This window comes from Morone saxatilis, unplaced genomic scaffold, assembly GCF_004916995.1.
Source record: "Morone saxatilis isolate NCDOM2014 unplaced genomic scaffold, NCSU_SB_2.0 Contig20, whole genome shotgun sequence".
Lineage (NCBI taxonomy): Eukaryota > Metazoa > Chordata > Actinopteri > Moronidae > Morone > Morone saxatilis.
In genome coordinates this window covers 16,555,884-16,561,049 of record NW_023339763.1, presented here as the reverse complement: position 1 = coordinate 16,561,049, position 5,166 = coordinate 16,555,884, and positions in this window count along the sequence as shown.

The following is a 5,166-nucleotide window of genomic DNA, read 5'->3' as shown; positions in this document are numbered from 1 at the left end:
CTCTACCGAGGCATCATTCCTAACTTTGCTGCTGTGCAAAATCATTGTTATTAAGGAAGTCATTAAAGATACACCTTGTCATAACTTCTATATGCCAGTTACATTTGACTGTATGGCCTTCAATCACATCTCTAGGCCGAGTCTGGAAACAATATATTTTTTATTCAGTCTAATTCTGCCATGTTCATAGTACAATTTAAAGTGTTGGGTTTGTATTTTTGGTTTTCCTTATGGCTAAAGGAACAGCTCACTCTTCCAGGAAATTATGCAACCATGAGGGGCTTGATAAATTGTTGGAGGTAAATTCCCAACCAGAGATAAATCTAATGTGTGGGCTACAACATCGGAAGTCACCCAATATTCAAAGGAGTTACAACTGAGGCGTATAAAATGTTATTAATCACCTCCATGTCTTGTCATCATAATGAAAATTAAACAACTGTGTTAAAGCTTTCGTGTACTGATCACTGAACTAGAAGGAAATACTGAAAACGTGTGATAAACCATATTTATCTGTCTATTTATCTATTTATTTATAAAATGTAACAATTTAACAATCCTGCATTAAACAACAAGAAGGCCAAACTTTTGAATGTTCTGGTCGATTCTTTCTTCTTTCTTTTCTTTTTTTCCACTTTATTCAGTTTGTTTATATTCAGTCACTTGGATGTCAAGCAAGAATTGATGGCCTGATAGACTGCACTTCTTTGATTAAACCTAGATTAAATGTAAAAATCATCTTTCTTGAGTTTAATGGCCACTAAGCAGTCTCTTCTCAAACCCACACTGACTTGATCAACAGCAACTTGCTTCTTTATTTTTTTTTAAAGAATAATAATTTTTTTAAAAAATGGTATTGTTTAAATCTGTGGAGGATTTTTCATGTTTTTTAGACAACAGTTAAAGTTAAAATCAAATAATAACACTTAGATTTAATGACACATTTCTCAAAGTCAGTTTTTGAAGTTAAAAAAGTTTAATTTTAGACACCATGTGTGAAAAAGAATTATAAAAAAATATAAATAATATACATAAAGAGTGTTCAGATTCTCTGAATCTGCAAGCACGACAAAAACACATATCTCATAATGGGGTCAAGTAACAATATAGGTGTCGGAGAGGGCAAAGATGAGATAGTTTTGTGAAAATTCCTTTGAGATTAGTCCAATGCGATTATTTTTGAATATTTCTGCGAAAATCCCTCCTCAAGAGAAACACTAAAACGTTAGTAGTTTCAACCTACCTCTTTGTGGTGTGCAGTTTCACTTTTGAATATCAGTTTTGGGTTTTGCTTGGCAGCAGGAAAGTCAAGACAGTTACTTTAAACTGAACTTGTCACTGTCACTCTGCAGGGTTCAAAGCTCACTCTGTCTGCAAACCTTGAAGCCATAAAACTATAGATAATACAGTCTGATTTACAGTTTACTGTTTTCTGATTGCAATTATGTAAACTTGTATGATCCAATTAAATCAATTAACCTCCGACGTGTTACATTTTCCTTTTGTGTTATCGTCATTCTAGGAATGGATGAATTAACGTTTTGCAAACAAACATTTTTAAAAAAATTAATAAAATGAGGAATAACATCAGAATAATTGAAACTTGAGAATGGGAATACACTTTATTTGGACAGTATTTGTGACATTTCATAATTGTTGAAATTCAAACATTCAGCTGTTTGGCTTTGACTGTAGATTGTTTAACAAATTACCTCCAGAGCATGTGTGACAATTCACGAATGTACCTACATATTCTCCCAATAATTTTGAAATTTTGAAATAATAGAAATAATTACAATACATATAAAGATTTGTTGTTATATATGTTTCCCCACTGGTTAAGTAAATGTTTCCTTTCTTTCTTATAAAAGTTGTTAAATATTCTCACAAGTTGTAACAGTGGAGTTACATACATTGCCAGTGGTTCCCAACCGGTTTGCCCTTTTCTATCACTGAGTAAACTAACAACCTCTGACTGAGCAACGTGTTTCATATTGTATTAAAGGCTTAACAATAACAGTACAGAATAACTGATAAACTGTACAATTAAGCCAAATAGTGAATGCAATAACTGCAGGATGTTTGTGTAAAACGAGAGATTTTGAAGAATTCTGCACTGTTTCCTGTGAATATTACATCAGAGATGAGCTTTCCTGATAATTCTGTGGACTATTTTTATACAATTCCCTGTCTGTATCATGTACTTTTTTGGTTTTTTACCAATGGTACATACTTAATAGATGTCTTTTCCAACAGATTCAGTGTTTCCTTCTTATTGTTCTGTTAGGTCATTGGTTCTAATACAACAATAGTTCTTAGATAATAATCTAAACTTTAAAAATTTCATTTTCAATTTCATTTAGTTTTCTTCACAGAAATGACCAAAATGCTGATATACAGTCCAACTGTGTATATTTTTTAGGTTTTCTTACATCCCTTCACATCAAGAAGGCCTCTTGACCCCCCATGAGGCTTTGGTGACCCCCAGGTTGGGAACCACTGTATTAGGCTGATATTCAGCTGACTAGAGTCAAATCCTTTATTGCTGTTAATTAAATATAATTATCATTTCCCCACTAAACAAACCCAAAGTAGACCATTGCCTTGTCCATGCAGTGCATTCACACACGTTAGCCCAGAATATAAGCCACGTATAAACATGAAGTTGATTATCCCTTACGTTACCAGCTAGCATTTGTAGATTTAATAACTAAATAACTAAATAATTCAGAGAATATGTAGATATGTTTATGAATTGTCACATATAGCTATAGATAAACATCTAGTTAAACAACTGACTTGTTGAATCTAAAAAGCTGTTGAAAATGTACAAATACATATAAAATATATGTTGGAGGACTACCTACTACCAAAGCAATTATGTTATAGTTTACAAACTGTATCTTTTTATCTGGCTTGATGAAGGTTAGGGTTAGGGAAGAACAGGCAGTTCAAAACAAGCTGACTTCCTCTCAGAAAGAGAAAATGCTTAGTTGTTCTTGAACTGTCATGATGTGGTCAGTAGAAGGGGAATGGGTGCATAAGAAGAAGGGCTTCCCTCATTTTCATAACCTATTCCCCCATTTTCCTTTTTATACAGTAATGTTCAATTCCCCTTGTGCACAATTTACTCTCAGTCTATTTTCGGTCTCATTCATTTGTGGTTTTAGGCATCCCTTTTAGTTTTGTTATGCATTTCCTTCCCATTTGAAACGGTATTAAGGTCCAGTTCTCTTATTCCGCTTATGGTAAATGAATGTTTCAATGTTTTAATCACGTCTTCAGCTAGAATAGTTGTGAGCCATTTACTATAGATATTTTCATACATAGGTATTTAAAGGGTTATACTGTTGTTTTTAAAAAGTCTAAAAAGTACAAATAACAATTTTGCAACACAGAAAAGCACAAGTGTAAATAATAATATTAATTAGCTGAATTCCTTTTAGATGCTTCAGTTTCAGGGCCACTTGAATAGAAATGAGCCATCATTAATATTATTGATGTTACTGTGTGCTTTACCAACTATGACCATTATAAAAGGACAACTAAGCTATATTTGTTTTTTAGCTTTTTGGCCCTATAAAGTCAATAAAACCTTCAGAACTTTAAAATCCTAATGCTGATTAATATTTAAGAATGATTTAAATTCTAAATAACAACATGTATTGTCTGTCTTCCTTGGGTGTGTACTTGTTTACAGAAAAATAACACACATTGACCAAATTGCTCTTACAGATGGCTGGAGGCTGAAATGATGTGTGTGGAAAATGAATAATTGATTAAACGGGTGAATAAAAAAAAATATCTGAAAATCTTGTTGCACAGAAATCCCATCATGTTCATTATCACATGGAAACGTCTGCTGATCAGTGACTGCAACATACTTGTTTCGGTATAAAAGTATATGGAAATGTTACTGTTACTGTTAGTGTTACTGTTGCATGTAATACCCCCCTCTCCGTCTCTCTCTCATCATTTTCTGTCCGAAACTCTTCCCATTTAATTGTTTTTAAAAAGATCACTTTTGATGAAACCAGTGACACTATCTACAGTATGTACAGTAACATTTAAGAAGCAGAATGTATCATAATCGCACAACAAACACACACATATGCTAAAAAAAACTTGAATTCCATTTTATATATGATGAATGTGATGTTTACACACAGATTTAAAATTAACATATTAAAATATACATTCAAAAAGGCTTTTTTTTACAAAGTTGCAACATGTATATAAATGCAGCCTTTTTAAATGAAGATCCTGCTCACTGGCATCATTTTGACCAAATAATATGTTGTACATACATTTTTCCGTTACGTTATAGGCTGTAATAACATCAGGGGTCATGGCAGGCCAACAGAGAGGCAGCACACACGAGGTAAACAAGTTACTGCTGTTTCTCACCTGTCTGACAGAGTGCACCGAGTTGTTTGCTTGAAAGCCTTGACACAACAGAGACGTTCTGATGTGCAGAAGAACAAAAGACAGCTGCACAAAGTTTAGTTGTGACAACAACACATTTCTGACCTGGCTCGTGCAGTTGACCTGGTATAAACAAACCAGGCTTTCTATTTAGTTTGGATCACTTTAATAAAAGAAAGGGTGAGGGTGTTCAAGTCAGCCGAATTCACTGCTGGCTAAGACTCTTCGGTAATTTGTACAGCTTCATACTGGGGTTTTTAAAATGTGTTAGTTTGCTGTTAAATTGCGGGACACATGACATTATCTATCACAAAGCATTATCTTTGCACTTCACTATAAGACCTTTATAAGATCATATATAAGTACATTTAAGTTTCAGTTTAAAAAAATGGCACAGGTAAGGTTATTTTTTAATCAAATAAATGTTGATAGGATTACGTTCCACGCCTGAAAAATATCGAATACTTCTGAGAAAAAAGAAAATTACCTGAGAAATGAAATAAAACCTTAAGACGTCATCAATCTAAATCCAAAGTCCCCTCCTGGTGTCTGAAGGGGATCTTTAAGGGTATTTAGGGACTTGCAGCCATCCTGCATCCATAGCAGTTACAATTAACTTAAAGTAAGGAGGAAGTACTTTATACATGTAATGATGGTCCACGGTCATTATGGAACAGAAAGTCAATGTCTACAGAAATGTTTCAGTTTCAGACAGACACAGGCTGCATCCATGTTTGACTA